Source organism: Manis javanica, chromosome 2 (assembly GCF_040802235.1).
Source record: "Manis javanica isolate MJ-LG chromosome 2, MJ_LKY, whole genome shotgun sequence".
NCBI classification, from domain to species: domain Eukaryota; kingdom Metazoa; phylum Chordata; class Mammalia; order Pholidota; family Manidae; genus Manis; species Manis javanica.
The window spans coordinates 212,465,161-212,487,149 of record NC_133157.1 but is presented as its reverse complement, the minus strand read 5'-3'; the positions used below and the strand labels follow the sequence as shown (position 1 = coordinate 212,487,149).

The window sequence follows — 21,989 nt, the reverse complement described above, 5'->3', positions numbered from 1 at the left end:
GGATGTTACTGGAACTATGGCAACAACTGAAACCAGAGCAGCAGTTCCAACCATTAAGACAAAGAGGCAGAGGTCAGAGACAGAGCCACGAGTCCGGCCTGTGTGTCTGCAGGACTTCCTGCTGGAGAGGCTGGAGAACAATGTCCGAGCTTCCTTGCACAGGGACCATTGCAGAGGACTGAGTGCACATTGATTGAGAGGAGAGAATCCTGGAAGGGTGGAGTGTGGATAAAATGAGAGTTCCTGTGGCCAGGATTCTCACCTGGCCCTGGTTGACTAGCTCACTGCACACCTGTGAGCAATACATGGCTGTTTACTCTATAAAAAGGGCTCCACCCAGTGCTCTGGGCCCGACATGGTGACAGGGCTGCAAGGCTGCAGGAGAGCAGAGCAGAGGCTGGAGTGGTGGCAGCGCCGATGACAGAGGCCCAGAGGATGGCTGTGCGGGACGGCTGTGCAGATGGAGGGGCCCAGAGGCAGAGACTGGCTTGCTGCATGCAGACTTGCTCTGAGTGAACGGGATTTTAGTGACTGACCTGCCACTGTGAGAATAAAGTTGGGTATAACCCTTTCACCCCAAGAACGTTTTGCTGTCATTTTCTTTGGTCACACTGAATCCACAGCAAACTTGCCTGGGTCTGAAACCCATTGGCAATACACAGACTCAGCAGGTAAGTCTGACCTTGTGGAGCATTGTCTTGGCTGCCTGGAACTTCTCTAGCAAAGACAAGAATGTAATCTCCTGTGTTCTGCTCAGAAGAGAAGTTATGACCCAGCTAAGAAGTCAGGGAATGGTCGGGGTAGGAGGGGAGGGGACATCTGAGCTCAATCCTAAAGGGCAGTGGAAGTTAGTATGAGTGGAAGATGACATCAGGAAGAGAAATGACCACATATGAAGGCCTGGGAGAAAGAGTATGTTTGAGGAACCCTCATGATTTGATAATGATCAGAGTGGGAGAAAAATGCAATAAGAAAAGACCTTAAGACAGGTGGGAGAGCTCTTCATTTCCAAATAAGGATCTTAAGTTTTATGCTCTGGCCAAAAGGAAGACAAACTTCTGCTCTTTCCCTGCAAACCGACTAGAAACTCAGTATCTTCACTGCAGAAATGTGTCCCTACCTGTCATAACCAGTTCCTTCTTCAAGGATTAAAGCCCTTCCCTAGAGCCTCAGCCTGATAATGAATCCCTCAGGCCCACCTGGATAAAGTGAAGGTTCCTGTGGCCAGGATTCTCACCTGGCTCTAGTCGGCTAGCTCACTACAAATGTGTGGGTTCTGCGTGACATAGTGGCACAGCTGTACGGCTACAGGAGAGCAGAGACTGAGACAGCTGCTAGGGCAGAAAGGTCCAGACGCAGAGAGCGGCTTGCTGCATGCAGACTCGCTCTGAGTGGATGGTATTCTAGTGATTGACCTGCCACTGTGCTAATAATGTTGGGTATTAAGTTCCACTGTTACTCCTCAGTCTCACTGATTCCATAGTAAACTTGCCCAGGGCTGAAGCCCATTGGCAAGACACCACCTCACCCAAGACTGCAGGTTACCTGCTTGGACATGCAAGAACTATTTGTTCTGGATTCTTGAGGCTTGAAGCCAGTTCCCATTTTCTTCAAATCTCTCTGCTTATTTTGGTGCCTTCTAGGGCATTGTGCCTTCAATCTAGGCTGATGCTCATGTTACTACACCATCTCCTGGGGCAGCCCTCACTGCCACCAAACCAATGGCCTGCCTCACCTGGCTTATTGAATCATGGCCAGCTACATCGCCCTGGAAGCACACTGAAAGTGGCACTTTCCATTTTCAAACCAGAAATGCCCACACCAAACCAGGATGAGTTGGTCACTCTATTAAATGCATCCTGCAATTTGCAAATAGCCAAGTCTACCTAGGCCTGAGGCCAGGACTACTTTCAACTCATCCTTGCCTTTCCTGCAACATTTAGCTCAAGCAATTTTGAGTTTTCGAACTTCCCAAGCTGGTGACACTACCAGGCAAAGGTATAATTAATTAACCGTAGAAGCAGGGAGAAGATAATCATAAGCAGCTTTAAACTGAGCCTGGAGAAATCAGTTGTCAGGGGTTCAGAAAGATACACAGCAGTGTGGGGATCCTGATAATCTTTCCCCTAATGCGTTTCTAAAGTGCTGGGGTTTTTTTCTGTTTTGTCTTTTATTTTTTAGTCAGAATAATGGTTATGTCCCCGCATCACTTTCAGCATTGTTACAGTGTTCCAATGCCTACAGCTGTTCGTACTCCAACTGCTCCACTGCAGCTAAACTTTGTTTACATATTTCAATTTTGAGGTGAGTCAGCCTCAGGCAGATTTGTTCTCTTACCTGATTTCCCAGCCTGACGTTGTGCTTCCATTTCTGAGGCTACACAGAGTCGGACCCAGCCATCGGCAAGGAAATACCCAGGTGCAGAAATTCAGAGGATGAAAAGAGCTCATTGTACTTTGTAACAGCTTGAAGATATTTTACTGAAGCCTGAAATGTGCTCAGGTAACAAATTTGAAAACATCCACCCGCGTTCCTACCTTCTTCAGCTCCCAGGAAGCATCTCACTGGGCTGTGTACCCTCTGCAGCAAGAGGATTCCAGGCATACGTAGAAAGGGAGCCCCATAATGAAGAATGTGTGAAAATGGTTGCAGCCTTGGCCAGCACATGGGAAGCAGATGTTTTCCAAGAGAATTGATGGCATCCTAGGCTCATCACAATCTGGCCACAATCTGTCTTTCCAGACGTATTACCCCCACCCCCATACATGTTCTGCTCAGCCATACGAAAGGATTCTCCAACCCCTTTATGCCTTTTCATGCCTCCATTCCTCTGTGCACTTGCTATTTTCACAACCCAGAATCCCCTCTACATGCCCCTTCCCCCTTTCTTGTCTGCTAAATGCCTTCCAATTTTTTAGGACCCCGTTCAAATGGCATCTCTAAAGCCTTTCTGGACTCCAGCGAGCAATTATTTCCTCACGCCTCTTTGCTCCCTTAACATGTTGAACATGTCTCTGTATCAGGCTCCAACAGAACCTTCAGCTCTGGATCTGGTGCCAATCCGGGTATGTCTGGGTGCCCCCTTTATTGCCACATGGTATGTGGCAGTTTAACTTTGTATAAAACGTGAAGTATAGCTGCTTTGAGACTGAAAGCTTATTCAATATCTAAGACTCCTCAGAAGTTAAAAATTATTTTCCCCCGTTCACCTTATAGTGGACTGTGGCTGTTTATATGTTGTCTCTCCTGTCCTATCTATGTCTCTTCTCCCAGTAACAGGAAGCTGCTGCTCCTGACCACAGTGGTCAACACGGGCAGAGGGCCTGCCAATCATAGAAGCACTCCTCTCTGCGGGTAGTGATTGGCCCAGAGGATGGGCACGTGGTCCAAGTGGTTGATCAGAATCCTTCCCTGGAATTGTTATTGTAACTCCAGGGAAAAATCCCAGAGAAAATTACCTCTGCAACTGAAATCAGTCAAAGGGAGAAATAAAGTGGGAGACACCTGTTTATTGCTCACAAGCAGAAGTCCACTTCTGCTCTCCCGTGTGTCTCGCAACCCAGCTGCAGGAAAAAGGGACCGACCCAGCCTCTCTGGTCCAGATATGCCCTTGTAATTATCTACTGATATGGAGATGGACTACTTCTCTCCACCCCTTGGAAACACCTATTGATATGGAGATACACTAAGGCCAGGTGAGAGATTCTGGAAATACTGCAATTTTACTCACAGCTATGTGGGTAAAAGAGCCACAGAGGAGCTGGCTCAGGGTGTCAAAAAATAGTTGGAAGCTAATACCAACTAATGCTTCAGGGGTTAAGGTCCATTGCCATGCTAACAGTGACAGGCAGGGCAAGCTTGCAAGAAAGAGCAAGTTCCTTGTCCCCAAACTTCTGCCTTTCCGTCACCCTCTAGTGCCCCCTGCTGGCAGAACCTAACAGGAAGCCAGTTGGCAAAGGGGCATTTAGTTTACAGTTCCAGCTCCTGTCTCAGAGCAGAGCACAGAAGGATGATTTGGAGCCAAGGAGAGAACAGGCATATATATATATACGAGCATTTGCCATGGGCTTATTTGGTTTCTCAGATGTCTGTGGAAATGTGCAGGCGTTCTGAGGGCCTCTCGGCACACAGATACAAAAGAAATGGTCAATACAGTGATCTGGGAACCAGCATGTCATGAAAGACTGTGCTAATAGACCAGAAGGAAAATCACCCCTGTATTCTGTTCTCAATACCACTCCACCTTTTCTTTTTTAAACAGCAGATCAGTGATGTGATTACTAGAAGTAAATGAAGGAAGATCAGTATAGCAGCATAATTTTGGAAATGTCTCCTGCTATATTACTTAATCCCCATACATGGAAAACACCTTTTGTTTCTTATAGCCCTTTTTCATACTGTGTTGTGAGTGTTTCTATGTCTATTTCCCCAACCAGACTACGAACACTTTGGAGAGATGCTCTGTCATATTCATCTTGTGCTGGTTTAATGCCCAGGACTTGCTGAACATTTACTCATTTATGTGCATTCAACAAATATTTACTGAGCACATTTTATGTGCCATATCCTGAACTCCAAGTCAGGTATATGAGTGTTAATTGTTGCCTTCAGTATGTGCATCATCTAATTGAGGAAGCAAATGTTAAAGAGAATATTAATGCAGTCTGTAAAAATGACCCAATAGGACCTCCTATAATGAAATACAGCACTGGGGCCCCTACCCAAGCTGAGTCATGGAGACCCGTAGGGGCCAGTAGGGGATTGGTGAAGTAATCTACATTAGAGATTAGAGAGGCTTTCATTAAAGGTGGACAATGGAATGAAACTGGTAGATAGAACTGAGACCTCTTGGATCTCAAACTTGACTCCACTTGAGAATCATCTAGAAGCTTATAAAAACGCCAGTGGCCAGGTCTTTTAGAAGACCAATTACCATACTCTCCTGAGATGGGATGCAGACATCAGCATTTTTTAAAGTATCCCCAGTGATTCCAATGTGAAGTCAGTTGTCTTAAAATATGTCAGCAGAGCTTGATGACTAATTGCATATACAGAGAGGAAGTGGGAGGCGTTCAGGATGACGCCCTAGCTTTTAGCCTAGGCAACCAGTAGATGGTAAGTGCTAAAGTATATTTTTCTGGTACAGTTATGTAGTATTGCTTTGTCATTTCCAACACGCCTATAAATGCGCTGTAAATAGCAACTACTTGATACATCTTTTTTGGATAAACAAGTACCTGGAATGTGATGTCTGCTCAGGGGGGAAAATAATAAGCAGAATTTTCAGTAAGTTCAGTTTCTACCAGCAAGTACAGATTCTGTTAGCAAGTGCTTAGTAAAGTTTTGAAAGAAAATCAGCAGTGATGGCTGTAAGCAAGTAATCTCATGCGTATAAGGTAGCAGACTTAAGTGATAGACATACATGCATGCAAAAATTCACACACAACCCTATCAGTAGGGCACTTTTCAACCAAAATTAATATTTAGAAAATACAGTATTTAAAAAATATTAATTAGTAAAAATCACTAAAGATAAGTTATGTTGGACTCTAGAAATCACATGGTGTTAATTATTATTGCCATTCACTAAATATTTTCAGATCTCCCTCTTCTGGCATACAGTAGATTTATGCTTCTTGGCCCCATTGTGTTTGCAAGGGTCACATGACTAGTTCTGTCCAGTAACTTGAAAATGGAAGTGACTCTGGGCCATAACATTCAATCCAAACATTTAATTAATTAAATTAATCATAAGACTCTCCAGAGCTTTTATCTCTTTGCCACAGTAACCAACGGCATCAAAGATGATGGTTTCTGTCAGCCTGGTTTCCTAACAGCTCTGATGTGTCTAACCTGTGAGGGCCATGAGCTAAAAACAAATCTGTCTTGTTTTAACCACTAAAATGTGTGAGTTAATTGTTACTGTAGCTGAAGGCAACCTATCTTGATTGATTGCTCCTTCTAAATCCCTGGTCCTTGTCATCTGCATTTATTCAGGGCATTTTTAGAATTAAGATAGTTATACATAGAGTATCAAAGAGAAAGCTTAAGGCAAAAGAAGCAATAAAAAATTATGATTTTTATTCCCTCCCATTCATCTCTGTAATCCCCACAAAATTTAGAACATTGCTAGCTCAAAAGGTATACATTGAATACCTAATAGACATTATTTTAATCCTTATTAAAATTTATTATTGTCTCCATTTTACAGGTGAAAATATTGAGGTTTAAAGAGATTAAATATGGTAAATAATTTGATCAAATAGTAAGATAGGAGCCAATATTTGAATCTAGCCTAACTCCAAAACCTGTCTTTGTTCTCTGCTAAAGTACACTGCCTCTTATGTTGATTTAATCACGGACTTAGGTTTTAGTTATATCAGAATAAATGTAGTTTGAGACAATAAGAAAAGTGATATGATATCTTGATAGCTTTAATCTCTCTTCCTGCTTATCTATCTCTATAATATTCCTCATTTCTAAAAAGCTATTAAATGCAAGATGCACTATCAATTAAATATGTTTTTGGAACGAAAACACTAATATATCAAAAGTAAATATGGATTTTAAGTTTAAGTCTTGATTTCAAAAATTCAAAATAAAGGGAAAAAGGAGATAGGTTAAGATTATCTTAATTTAAGTAGAATTAGTGATAGGCACTATACGAAAATGGTACTTTGCTCATATATTAATGCCTTACATCCTCAAAATAATCCTGAGAAAAGGTATCATTGTCCCCACTTAGAGTGGAAAAAATAGAATAACTTGAGTTACTTCCCGAGTCACAAAACTAGTGAGAAGAGGCCCCACTGGGCATATTAATGCCACCTTTATGTGTTAGGCAGAGTTGGTACCTATTTGTGCACAGTGATTTGAGATTTCAAAGTCACTGGTCAGTCTCAAAAATACCTTTCATCTGTCTTTAGATGAAACCGACTAGGAGACAGCTCTGAGCCTGTGTGATTTGGTGTGCTGACTCCACCAGCATGTAAGGTCCCCAGGGAAGTGCCTTGCTGAGCAAGGGAAGGAACATTCTGTGCCCAAGACTTCCTCCCCGGGCCTCCCAACACTCCACCCGGACCTGGGGTTATCACTGATGTGTGTCTAGAACCTAATGAGATAAGGTAAGGTCAGCTTGGAGAGAGCCAGAGATAGCATCTTCCTCAGCCTCACAAGATGAGAAACGTTGAGCTATGTAAGGGAAAAATTAAAGCTGCAGACTGGCACCAGGGAACTAAAAGACCAAAGCTCCTTGGACACCAAGAAACTGATTATATCAAGGGGCTTGTGCAAATGGTTCAACACTGAACAGGGACCTTTATGAGTGAGGGGTGTACCATTTGCCCCATTACTACCAAGACCTCCTATAATGTCAATTGTGCTATAAATGTCTATTCTCCCCCTAAACAGGGACAGTTCTGGGACTGACACAGGACAACCTTGCCTGAAAACAAGGTGTTTAAGCAAGGGTATTATTTAATTCCACTTTGTTCAACGTTCCCAGAAATTACCTAGCAAGGCTCATGTCAGTCAGCCCCAAACTCAGTTGCCTGCCCATCATGTGTGTCTGTTTTTAACTGGCTACGTGGAACAAAACTGCCCTCCAGGTGTTCGCTGGCCAGTGTAATCTGGAACTCATTGCTGCCTAGTATTTATCAAAAGCTCCGCTGAGGGATACAGCCAAGAACAGCCTGAGGGATATGCCAGCCCCTCCATTCCACCAGGCAGACTGAAATATAACTCTATATTAGGTTCAGTCAATTTAAGCCTATACCTGACTGTAGCCAATCAGTTCCTTAGGGAATTGTTTTTACTGTCTCACACTTTTACGGCACTGTGTCTTGTTGGAAGACTATTAAACTGGATGGAGGGTTACTAAAAGGAACAACTGACCATACTCATGGCTGAGTCTACTGGGAGGATGTTGTTGAGCACATTAGTCATTATATCACCTGCCACATTCTTCTTGAAGATCCTGGGAGGAAAGTCCTGTCTGCTCCCAGCAATAAGAATAGAACTAATCTATTTATAGCTTATAAGCACTGTGAACTATGTAACAGGTAGGGTTTTTAAAATTCTTCTTGGTTGCCAACTCGTATAAAATACTTTTTAGAACATAGCATTTATAATATGCATATTTAGCCTCAGCCTTGTTATTCCTGGGCCTCTCACCTTGTTTATCTTTCACCCTTAATTATAACCTATTCCATCTTGCTCTCTATTAGGCAAGTTACCTCAAATCCCTTTTGCAACGAAACTGGGGCTCCTAAATAAACTTATATTATGTTGATGGTAGTATTTGAACAAGATCTATTCCTTTATCTATAAAGTGTTATCTTTACAAATTTGTACTATTTAAATGAAGATTCTGGACTGAAAAATATATACTATATATATTTATAAAATACATTTATGTATAATATAATATTTATGTATATATAAAAATATATATAGTTGATTTTTAAGTGAGGTAATATTACACTATCATCAATCACTTATACCTTATTTTCTATTATTTGAATAAAGAAATAGCTGGTTGGGGGCTCATATTTGCTGTTGACATAAAACTGGATGAATGGGAGAAAATAGAAAAAAATGGCTTTATAACAAAACAGAATAACCATTTTTAAGTTTTCAAGTTCATTTTCTAAGTTCATAGTTCAGAATATTAGGATGACTCCAAGAAACTGAAAATTAACTGAATCCTATGTCATGTCTTGCATTTTAGTTCAATAACCAGTTGCACAAATAGAGAAGGAGAAAACCTCAATTAGCCAGAGTTGAAATGGAAAAAAGATCCAAAGAACTTGACTGATTCTTAATTTACTATTTAAGTAAAAATGTGTTCATCACGGATTTTAAGGTTAATAAATCTTAAACAGAAGTCACAGAAGACCTGTACTCAGTTCATGGTAAGGTAATGATATCAGGGTCTATTTAGCCATGGCTAGTCCACAGCTAAAATAAGGAATTAGTTCAAGATAATTTTTTTAATTGAAACTTAATTTTTTAAGAACAGTTTAGGATTCATGGCAAAATTGAGAGAAAGGTACAAATATCCCATATACTTTTGTCCCCACTCATGCTTAGCCTCCTTTCTTACCGACATCCCTACCAGAGGGGTGTATTGATGAGCCCACATTGACATGTCAAAGTCAATGGTTTCCCTTAGCGTTCATTCTTGGTGTTGCCTATTCTATGTGTTTGGGCAAATGTGTGATGCCACGTATACATTTTAGTATCATAGGATATTTTTACTCCCCCAGTTGTCCACACTGAGGCTCCAGAAATTCATAAATAACAGTTCACATTTTCTGCCCTGTTCCCCCTCTCCGCCTCCTCCGCTGATTCCTGCTGCGGTTTCTGCTCCTGAACATCTGCCCCCGTGAGCCAGCACTCCCTGTAGTTGCCTGTCTGTAACTCCAGTCTTGGGAGCAGTTTTCCCTGTGTCCCCACCTCTCTTATGGATCCTAAAAGACTTATTGATTTTTCAGTCTATTCTGCTTTTTACTTATTGTTATGACCGAGCATCAACTTCTAAGTTCCTTACATGAGGCACCAAAAACTGCAGGCCTTCCAGAATATTTTACAAGGAACATGAATTATCTGAAATATGAGATAATTATAATAAGTTTATTAATAATACTGAAAACCATATCATTTGGGAAATTGTTGAAAGCACTATGTTGCGCTACAGTGAGATAGAGCATTGAATTTAAACCTACCAGGAATCAAATATTTGTTACCACCCACTAACCACTTGAATTAATTCTCTTCTAAATATCTGGCTCTTTGTTTTGAGTGTGAATTTCTTTAACAGACTGCTTTTCTCCCTAGGGAGAAAGAGCAAAACATAGACACTGTTGGACAGTAAAGATTTTCTTCTACCTTTCAAGGTTCTTCTGGTTGGTCTAAGAATTAAACTGACATGAGACAGATTAACAGCAGAAAATCAACTGTAATTATGTAGGTATGGGAGCTCCATAAGACTATGAAGCCCACAGTTAGGGCAATTGATGCTTATACGCCATTCTGAGCTAAAGACAACCGGGCAGGGTCTGGGACTTCCAAGAAAAGGAAGACAATTCACAAGATGAAAAGGAGTAAATGTTTGGTAAAGAAATTCTTACTGAGCCTCACAGAATCAATGGGATACAGAGAGGCATGTTAACAAATAGACTGCTAGGTTTCCCCTGTCTACCACACCTAGTTCAGATTATACTGCAGTTACCTATGATAACTCTCTTATTGGGACAGGTCACCTATTGAAGTTCTTTTAGGCAGTTGGGGAGGTTGGGGAGGCAAAAAAGAAAAAAAAATTATTGAGTCTTCTAAGTTTCTTAAAAATAATCGGCATGCCAAAGAAACACATTTTGGAGTGGCAAATTTTGCACCCTACAGCAATGTGGAGATCCAAATGGGATCATCAGAAGGTAAAGAAGAAGACAATTTTTCACAACTGCACAGAGCCTTAAAGGAGAGAAACGTTAAAAAATACATCAGAAAGGTAGTAGGAAATAGAATCTGCATGAAATTAACAGTAAATACACCAAGTGAGATCACTGTGTTTTAGAAAACAGATTATAGTGTTCAATACATTAGATATATTCCAAATTTATATCTACTTGAACAAAAACTGGACTATCAAATTCAAAATACAGTCAAAGCACAGAAATTGATTATTTTGGAAATAGATGATGATTATAGAAATTGATTATTAAAGCAGAATTAATATTGCAGAATTAACCATGATGGGTATGGTAAAAAGGAAAGACAATGAGTTCAAATTCCACACACTCACTAGTTAGATGACTTCAGGCAGGATTAACTCTATTCACCTTTAAGTTCTTCAAATGCAAAATAAGAAGTACAAAAGCTATAGTAGTTTACAATTAACACATGACTTAAAAATAAGATTACATTTTGTAAAGTATTTTGCAAACTATATTACGCTAGAAGACTACCATGTTCATCGTGACTATTATGATTAAATAAGAGATTTCATAAAGACTAAAGAGTAAGGGTTGAGCTCAGGAGGAGTAGTCGCATTTGCTACTCCCAGGAAAGAGCCCTCGGCTTCAAGAAGCATATATATTAATAAAGTTAGTCTGACAAGGAGAGAGGGATAGAAGTGCTAAGATGATTCAGTTTGTATTCCCTTGGCAGTTACCATAATAATTACACTTAGAATATCATATTTAGTTGGAAATACATACACTGACAGTCCTTTGTGGTGAGAGGACTACAACAGGTAAATTCAACTAATTAAAAATAGTCTCTCCCCGGGGAGCCTGACGCGGGTTCCTGGGAAGCCGGGAACATGGCTCGCCACCGCCGGACCGGGACTGTGCGGCGCCCAATGTGGTGGCGCGGATCTCGCAGTGGGCTGACGACCACCTGTGTCTCGTCTGGGTACTGCTGACCCGCCGGCCGGGCAATGAACATTAGCCCCATTATGACCATAGCTGGAATAATGTTACTTCTAAGAAGTGTTCGAATGGCATCAAAATTTACGAGTTATTCAGATATTCCACTAGAATTTGTAAAGAGGAATGTTAAACTACGTGAATGAGTATGTCGAATAACTGAGAATGGTTTAGAAATTGAACATATTCCCATTACTTTACCTACTATATCTTGGAGAAAAGAGCCATGTGGTGTTTTGCTGGTTAAATTGGCTGGAGTAGAACTCCCTGAATCTGGGAAGGTGTGGTTGCAAAAAGAGCTAAAACCTTCCCAACTACTATGGCTCCAACTTCTTGGAAAGGAGAATTCAGCACTGTTTTGCTGTCTTTTAGGGAATAAGGGTATTTTCATGTGAATCTGAATGAAGAAACTTTGAGAAGAGGCCTTGGCAAAACTGTTCTTGTTAAAGGGCTAAATTATGATTCTAAAATCTATTGGAAAATTCACAGAAACTTACTTAAAGCTGAATTAACAGCCTTGAAAAAAGGAGAAGGAATATGGAAGGAAGAATCTGAAAAGGAAACTTACTTGGAAAAATTCAAAGGTTCCTGAAGAGAAATATGCAAAAACAGTTATTTTTTAAAAATTGGATCAGATTTCAACTTGAAAAAAGAAAGTTATTATGAAGAATTTAGACAGACTTATGAAATATGGAAAGACAACATAAGTAACTACTCTTTAATACTGAAGTTCAGAGAACTTTTAAGTCGTATACACTTTCGTAGAAAAGGGTGAGATATTCCAAGATGGCTCGAGGTGATCTACTCTGAAAGGAGCAAAATACGTAAATATATAGATATGTTTCATTGAGTTGAAATGGAAATTTCATCAGTGATTAAAGGTGCATTCTAATGGTATATAAATATTCCAGAGATGCTTATTATAAATGTTATATCAGAATAATTTAAACAAATTGTGATTCATGTAATATGCTTTTAGGAAAAATGAAACATTCTATAATCCTTACCAGGTTGAAGGATATACATGTCATACTAATATTTGAAGAGAGAGTTTAACTATTGGCCAAATAGTGTTCTTTTAGTTATTTTGGGAAGCCATATTTAATTTTGTTTAAAAGGAATGTTTTTTTTTAAATTTTATCAGCTTTGCTTGCTTATAATAAAGGACTTTCTTTATAAAAAAAAATTAAATAAAAATAGTCTTGCCCCAACCTTCCAAGAAATGTGAATCCTAGTAACTGGAAATCTTTTGTTGTCATTAATAGCAGAATGGAATAAGTTTTAAAAGCTTGGGAGTACATGTTATAGTAAAACATTTTGTATTAAGGGAATAAGAAATTTGGATATTCACGGTAAAAAAAAAAAAAGTAGGGGAGAGGATCCTAAGTGGTTGCAGGGTCAAAAAGGAACTTTCAACAAATGTTTGATATATAGTCTCTATTAGGCAAAATAATGGTCTCCTGGAGATGTCCAAAACAAGATCCCCAGAACCTGTGAATATGTTGTTTTATGGCAAAAGGGAATCAAGGTTATTAATTAGCTGACCTGAAAACAGGGATATTACCCTGGCTTACCAGGGTGGGACTGATTTAGTCGTAAGAGTCCTACTCTGTGAGAAGCATAATGATCCGACAGAGAGAAAAGCAATATGAGAAAGGCTTGACCTCATTACTGGCTTGTAGATGGAAAAAGCAAGCCGTAAGTCAAGGAAATACAGGTAGCTCCCAGAAGCTGGGAACTGGCCTCAAATTACAGCTGGTAAGAGAATGGGGGCTTCTGTTCCCCCACTGCAAGGAACTGAAGTCTGCCCACAACCCACTGAATGAGCTAGAAAAATGGGTTCTCCCTACAGCACCCGGAAGGAAAGCAGCTTGCCGATGACACTTTGATGTAAGCCTGGTGAGACCCCTTAACAGATTTCTGACCCACAGAGCTGTAAGGTAATGAATTTGTGTTGTTTTACATCATTCAGTTTGGTGATAATTTGTTATAGCAGCAATAGAAAATTATGCATAGTCTGTATCATGAGATGATAAGGGGCCCTGTATAATAAGAGACCTTCATACATATCTTAAAAAACAACTGTTAAAAAATAAAATGTTTAGCAGGACTTGATTTTCCTAGTAATAGGAGTGATTTCCCATCCAGCATCCAGGTGTTCCTAAGGCCAAATCACAAAAGGTCAAGTGTGGCCAAGAGAATAGAGGAAGCCTGGGAAACATATATCCAGAACGGCACAGAACAGCTCAGCCAGGCATCTCAGGAGAAGCATTGGAGGAAAATAGCTCAAGGAAATGCTTTATTTGCCACCAAGGAGTGAATGTGAGGGGAAGAATATGGCCAAAGCAGGGATAAACAGTATTTCTGGCAGGGCCAATGATACAGGCAAAGATAAAGCAAGTTGTTGCATGGATGTTATCTTTTTTGTCATTATTAGTTTGCTAGAAGTATCCAAAGTCAGGAAAAAATATGAAACTGGAAGAGTGTTAAAACTAAGACAGATGCTTCTCTTTCTGAGATAGGTAGATATCTGTCCTGCCCAGAGAGAACCTGCCCACTCAAGGTCCCTTTTAATTTCATGACTTAGTTCTTTTAATAGTACAATGTAGTGGAAAGAATTAAAAAACAAAATACATGACCTAGGTTCAAATTCCAACTCTATTATTAAATTCTAGCTCTAGAAACATAGAGGTTCAGAGACATTAAATTCTTAACCAATACCACACAGCCTGCAAATGACTGAGTTACGCAGCCTTGGAGAACTGAGGTTATTCTTTAGAGTTGAAGATCTTATTTATTCCCTGGGGAAGTAGGTGTGCCATCTCTGAGAGGCAGGAAAATAGGAGTAGGGAATGTCATGAGCCTTGCCCAGCTTCCCTCTGATCCCACTTACGAGCTCTCTGCATGTGTGCACCAGTGTCTGTGTGTTTTGTTTCCACTGAGTGCATCTACCTGAGAGCTGCCTGTGAACTACTAGAGCCACTTGGATTTTTGCACAGAAAGCTGGAGCTCTCTAAAAGTTTCTTCCCCACCCACCCCACCCACTGCACAACCCATAGCTAGCGACTGACTCTGGTGGGATATAGGAGCTGAGCTCCCTTGCCTGGAGGTGGAGAAATATTGATGTGTAATTTATGCTACAGAGCTCCTTGCAGGATTAGGCTGAGGCTGGTGCTTTGGATCCAAAGCTGGTACTTTTTCCCATACATTAAAGTCAGCCTACTTCCTACAACCCACAGTCAACATTTTTAAATTCTGAGATTCTTGTATAATACTTTCATTGAGAAGGCAAGTAATGTATAATCCAACTAATGGTGACTTGAATAATATTGACAAGCATTATAACATAAGGAGACTGGAGGTCAGCAGATTCAAGGCTAGTTCAACAACCCGACAATCTCATTAGGAATCCAGAATCCGCCCATCTTTCTGCTTTAGGATTCTGAGCTTGTTGGTAAAGCCTCTCTTCTTGATTGCAAGACAGCATTACAACTTCTAAGGTCAAAACAAGAAGGGAGCAAAAGAAAGCAGGGGCACTTCTTTTGTGAGTGTCACTCTTTCATATTTCATAAAAGGAAATTATTTTAGGAAATTCTCTCTTAAGTCCTTGCCTTATGATGTCTGCCCTTCAGTGCAGAAGCATCTGGGAAAGTAAATATCTGACAGAAGGAAATGAGACAACTATGATTTGTTTCTAGCAATAATAATTGATCTCACAGGGTTGCAGACATGGCCTATAAATCAGGGTTTTACAAACTGAAGAAGAGGTATGTAACGGTAGGAAAAAGTGTTTATTACATGGTGAGAAATGGATCTGACAACTCGGCTTTCTGTTCACTTTCTCCCAGTTCAGGTAAGTTCCTGACGTCCCTGGAGACACAGGGCATTGCTCCTTCCCAAAGCTGTGCATTAAGAGTATTTCAGAGGTTAAGAGTTTGCAGGGGGCCCTGAAACAGTAACACCTGATGCCTATTTCACTCATTTCTTTACAACACTGGGGATGACAGTGAAAAAGAGTGATAAGAAATGAGAGAATTTTCTTTGTTTTCATTCTGGTATAGTGACCAGCCTCAGCAACACATGCCCAGACGGACAAAGTTCAGCCCCACTGAAGCCAGTAAACTAAGTAAGTGCAATAGTTTCAGGAAGAGCAGTAGCCAACTAACAATAACCAATCTTTCTTTCTTTTTTTTTTTTAAATGACAACCCTGGTCCCAAGAAACTCATCTCTCTTTATTGCCACCTGGTATCACCTACCATGAACTTGTCCCTGGTACAGATGAGAGAAGGGAATCTTTCATATTCAGAGTCCTATGTGTTAGAAAGGAGGAAGATACAGAAAAGGAGAGAGTCTAAGAGTTTGATAAAAACCAGTTCTGGAAAGTAGACAAATGAGAGTTGATGCACAAAGTTTGATACACTAAGATTTTGAACAGTGATAAGGGTCGAGAGTAGCTTCAAATGCAAGGAGGCAGGCCTTGCCCCCCTGTCTGAAATTGGAATTTTCCACACGATGGCATTCTGATCAAATGGCAGAGCTACATCCTGAAGTACCAAAATGGCTCAGTTTTCACCTTAAGGCTCTTAAATTTTATATAGACTTGTACAGATTACAGTAGTAATAGAAAATATGTGTTAAGCATCATCATATCCTAGGTTTTGTTTTAAGTTCTTTCACTTTATTGATTCATTTAATACATATAAAAACAACCCTATAGAAATGACACAGTTGCTATCTCCATAGTGCCATAGTGCATATGAGGAAACAGGCACAGAAAACTGACAGAACAGCTGACAGAGGCAGAATTTGAATTAAAGGAGAGCCTGTGTTCTTACCTATTAGGCTCCATCTTTCTAGAGGTGAGGGTCCTTTACTATATTCACCCAGCTGGATGTTAGCAAGTACACCCCCTCCCCAAACATACACACAGAATGGTTTATGGTCAAATAAGTTTGGGAAATGGTCGGTTAGGCAATGTTAAGCACTTTCCAGATTTATTTATTCTGTAGTCTTTTATTTTCCAGAGACTATTCGGAGATCGATAGTCCATGCAATCTACTTAGGGAAGCACAGCTTTAAAGATAATCTGTGATGCACCGAGATAGGAATAAGCCTCCTGAAGGCGACAGCCAGAAATGCTCTTTATTTCTAGTCTTGATACTATTTCAAGAAGATAATAACAATAAATAAAATAAGAGTAAATAAGAACATCAATATTTATGCTTAAATGTTTTCATTGTGCCAGACTTTATTCTAAATGGTTTCCATTTAATATCTTCATTATTCCTCATAATAATTTGATGACATAGGGACTCTCATTATTCCCATTTTATGAATGAGGAAACAAAGAAACAACGAGCTTAAATAACTTGGCCAAGGTCTCAATAATAAAAAATTTTAGTTTATTTTAAAATATATTTCACTCAGGTTGATTTAGTTTAAATTAAGTCAGATTTTTAAAACCAACCTAATTACCTGGAAAGTTTTCATTGGAGCCTTTAGAGATTGAAAGAATTAGCTGGGACTGACTAAGCCCACATAGTGAGATAGAATGTTCTGTATTTTATGAATGAACACATTTTAAGAAAAGACACATGGAAGATAAATTATTGACACTATGGAATATTGTTCTGGCATAAGTTTCTGAATTCCTTAACCAGTTATAGCTACAGGGAATCCTTCCTCTTCTTATGTTTTCTGGGTGATTGTTTTTGTTTTATAATCATTGCTGCCATTCATGTTTTACATGCTTGGACTCAAGAACACAGAATCGAGTTCATTGTTCTGTTAAGTTCATGGCATGTTATCATCATTGTTTATGCCAGGGCTCACTTTGAATTTATTTTATTTGACTGTTATTTCCACTTATCTGTCACTTCCAATTCCACTCTCTTTCCCTCGTAAAATTCACTCTAGTATATAATGTATTTTTCTTTTGTTTGGTTTTAGAGAAATGCATCTCTTTGGCTGCTGTTGCCTTTCCCTGGTGAATGCCTGTCTCTCCTTGTGAGTGCTGGCTTTTGGCTCTATGCCACCCCCTCTCTCTACATTACTCAGTATCTGGCTTCTGAGAACTTTATGATCTGAGCTACTCTGGCTTTTGTTGAAAAGGATGAGGCGTTTTATTTATTTTTCCTTGTCTTGTTTCATTTGTGTTGGAGCTTGGGTTGAGTTGGGCAAGCAAACGTCTCTCCCATTTTGCTGGGTAACAAACTATGATACGTGCAGATAACACTGCTAAATGTTCCTCTGGTCTACATCTGCTCACAGTTTACATTTTTTAATGATTTTATGTAAGTTACGTATTTTTTTGTAAGTTACGTATTTCCTGTCTTTTTCTTCTGAAATAAATCTTACCTACAGTTCCCTGAAGGACCTATGTTCTCTTCCAACTTAAGCCTCAGTATCACTGCCCCAGCTAACCTGGAACACATCCCAGCCCTCCCCACTCCACATTCACATTTGTCAACTCTGCCCATAATTCATTCTGACCTGCAGGACGAATGAACAAAGGAATGAATGAAACAGTGAATGAATGGATGACAAGGAACATCGGCAAAGGAGCTCTCTGTGCCATTCAATCCGGTGGTCCCTGCCGAGCTCACTGGCAAACAGCCTTGCCTGCCCTGTATTTTGCTGCCCAACCTCACTCCCTGACCCTGGTAGAACTACTTTATAGTGACACCCATGTGCTGTTTGTCAACACATGTCTTCATGAGTATCCCTGCAAAACCCACCAATTTACTAAGAAACAGTTTTCAATCCCAGATGGATTTTTCAAGCCTAGAGCAGAATTACAATTGTGAAAAAAAAGTACAATCAAGATTAATCACACTTTTAGAATTAGAAAGATGCTGCAACTACTTGAGACTTGGTATCTGATATCTGGAAATAACACACTCTTCATGGGAGAACTCCTAATTGGATAACAATTTGATATTTAATGATGCAGCTCATCCTGCCGTTAATCCTCTCTTCTGCAGTCCCTGCTCTAATAGGTCAGCACTAAATCAGTAGGCTGCTCCCCAGGGCTCTTGAGGATCAACCAGTGGTCTGCGTTATTAAGACTTTCCACAAGTTACAGAGGAAATTTTCCCTGAATATTTGATTGGAATACAAATAAAACAACCAGAACAAACCAACATTCACTGGAAATGGGACCTTTGCAGATTTGAGCAGTTCATGGTCCCCATACGCTGAGAGTTTGTTGCTGAGGACAAGGCTCCCTGCCCATCTGTAAGGTTAAAACAGACTAAACTGGACCAAGGACCTCCCACAAACTCTGCACCCAATGGGCCATTCCCGCAGGCATTATTTAATTTAGAACAAGGGTTGGGGAACCCTATGCTTAAAGGTATTGTCAAAAACAGTAGAGATCTCGGTGGAGAACAACAAGAGGAGGCTGGTAGCTCAATGACGTAGGCAGAATGCCAGAGCGGTCTGCAGTTTAATAGAGAGAACCTGGAAAAGATTCAGGCAGGAAGAGCTCTCCTGAGATCACAGCCAGCTCTCGGGTGCAAAAGGCTATGCGCATGCTCTAGGCTGCACTGGCACAGAACAATCAGAGCAGGAAGCGAGGCCTACTTCAGAGCATCCCACAAGCCACACAAACTCATCAGTGCAGGACAGAAATCTCTTTGGCATAAGCACTGACCAAAAAAAATCTCACTGACCAAACACTGAACAATAAGCTACTCCTTGACCCAGGGGGATCTCCTAGGAAGTGAGGCTTGAAATTAAAATCACATTCTCCTCTGGAAGCCTTGACAGTGATGTGCATACCTGAGGCTGCACCTCTCAAAGGCAATCGGAGAAGGGTCTTCAAGTTCCTCGTCCTTGCTTGAATGTGTGGCAAAATACATAAATGCCCTGAACCATGATGGCAGCCTTCAAGCCACAGGTGCATCTTATGGGAAAGGGCAAAAAATGTAACTGGCTAATGGAGCCTAAGCTCAATCTTTGGCCAATAAGTCGTTTATATAACCAGAGGTGAACACCAAGTAGCCAAACTAAAAGATAAGATCAAGGGAGAAAAGTCTGAACACAGATATCAGAGGCAGCAAACTTAGTTAAGCTTAAACTTAGTAAACTTAAACTTAGCAAGATTAGTTCAGCCAAGTTATCAAGCAAATAGATAAATGGCCAAATAGAACAATAACCCAAGGGATAGCAGTAAGTATCCAGAGTTGACAACCTATTATCTAAAATGTAGAGTTTTCAACCAAAAATTAACAAGAAGTGTAAAAAACAAGAAAATGTGACCTATACATAGGACCAAACAAATCAGACAATAGGTATTGCCTTTGAAGGGACCGCAATGAAATATATGTCACATCTAGTAGGATGACCTAATCAGAAAAGTAAAAAGGAACAAGAGTTAGCGAAGATGTGGAGAAATTGGAACCGTTACACATTGCCGGTGGGGATGTGAAATGGCTGAGCTGCTTTGACAACTTAGTGCCTCCCCAACAAGCAAAACAGGATCACCAAACAACCTAGCAATTCCACTCCAAGGTGTAAACCCCAACGTGTTCAAGCATATGCTTGTGCACAAGTGCTCATAAAAGTGCTATTTTACAATAGCCAAAAGACGGACATAACTCAAATGTCATCAACGGATAAACGAAACATAGTATATCTATACAATGGCACGTTATTCCATCATAAAAAGAAATGAAAGAAATAAAAAGAAATGAACACCTTGAAAACATTATACTAAATGAAAGATGCCAGACACAGATCCTATATATTATGATTCCATTTAAATGAAATATTCAGAATAGCTAAATTATTCCCTTCCTTGGGTCCAAGGATGGAGATAAGACTTGGGGTAGAGGACAGTACCCAGTGGGAAGTTTGTACTAGGTAGAATGAAACAATGAATAATAAATGCACTTCGATTAAATTGACACAAAGGTAAGCAATACAGTCATCAATAGACTGCAAGGAAAAAGTTTCCCCGACTAGGGAAAGAATAGAAAGATTCTCAGGACAAACTTCAAGCTTCACATTTCCACTGGGGATAAATCTTCACTCAAGGAGTAGAAAGTTATGCTTTTAGTACACTTTCCTTTGTTCTATATATACATATATATATCCAAGCATGTTGCATTTTCCCTTGATAGCATTTTATTATGGTTTTGCATAATTGTTTGTGCAATTACTTGGTTAATGTCCATGTTCCATGATAAGCATGTGTTTGTATAGGGCCAAAGATAGTGTCTGGATTGTTAACTTATATATCTCCAGAGGTAGCACAGAGCCTGGAAAATTGCAAATCAGATAATAACTTTTTTTTAAATATAGTTGAATGAAACTAGTGTCCTGATTTCAAAATCAGAGCAAAATTGGAATCAGTGACCTTCCAAACTTCCTTCCCCTTCTCTGCATTCTAAGCAAACTCTTCAAATACCAAACTCAGGGTTAAACAAAACCACATTTTCCCTCACCCCCCAAATAATCAGAAGCTCAAGGATAAATATCTGGAAATATCTGGAAATATGGGCTTGCTGTCACACCCATGTTCCCTAACTACCATTTATATGCATTTGCTATGTATCTGAAACCCAGATGTTGGCTTTAAATATATTATTCAGTTTAACTTTTATCACTACCTCCTTAAACTGTCTCCTAAGATAGGTACCACCATTTTACAGGTGAAGAGATTAAGTCCCAGAGAGTTTCAATAACTTTTTAGCAATTGACAGGCCCTTTGTATTCCAAAGTTGGAGTCCAGGTTGCCTGGGCATTCATTTCCCAGAATGATTTAGGCTCAAGATCCTTCTCCCATTGATTTAACTACAGAGAAGCTGGTATAAGTTCTATTTCATCTCTGGCTCTAACACTTTTGAAATGTGATTTCTGGCAGTGCAATAATTGTCCCTAAATCCCATTACAACTAAACAGTTCGGCAAACAAGAAATTTGTTCCAATGGGATATTATGTGACCAAGGAAAACCTAACAGCTCTCCCTGGAAGACAAGACAATGGTACTCACTTTTGTGGGTCTTACATCTCTGTTTCGGGAAGAGGTGTTTTATTTTTACTCTACATCTTTAAAAGCTCCTTGGTAAAGTCATAGCAAACATTCTTGAGTTTGTTTAGTTTTCAGAGTGGAATGATAGCCTGCACTCTTGAATTATGAGCTCTCAGAGGATCCCCATCCCGTTGTTATACAACACAGTAAGAACTGAATGTTTTATTTTTAATTTTCTAATAACAATGACAGCCTAGACAACCCAGATGAACTATCCCTTTGAATTACTAAGTAGTTCCACAGGAGGTGGAGACACATTATGTGTTGACACAGACATGCTCTTTAAAAGCAAGATGCAGCAATCCCATTTTTTAAACTCCTGGTGAGAAAGCAGAATAGAATTTTAACTTGTAGTGCATTATAATTAAAAGTGGAGACCACAGTCAAAGAATTTTATTTTTGCAGTATAAGCTTTGCAAAGCTTTCTAACTTCCAAGGCTCATGGGGTAGAATTCCCAGAGCTCTGTCAATAATGTGGCTCACTAGCAAACCTGATGCATTTTCTCAGCCATAACAGAGCATATTA

General features: G+C 39.9%; 1 pseudogene; it reads left to right on the top strand.

The window, feature by feature from the left end:
* The first annotated feature begins 11,422 nt into the window (after nucleotides 1-11,422).
* LOC108401169 (protein C3orf33 pseudogene) lies at nucleotides 11,423-12,201 on the top strand (annotated as a pseudogene).
* The last annotated feature ends 9,788 nt before the right edge of the window (nucleotides 12,202-21,989 follow it).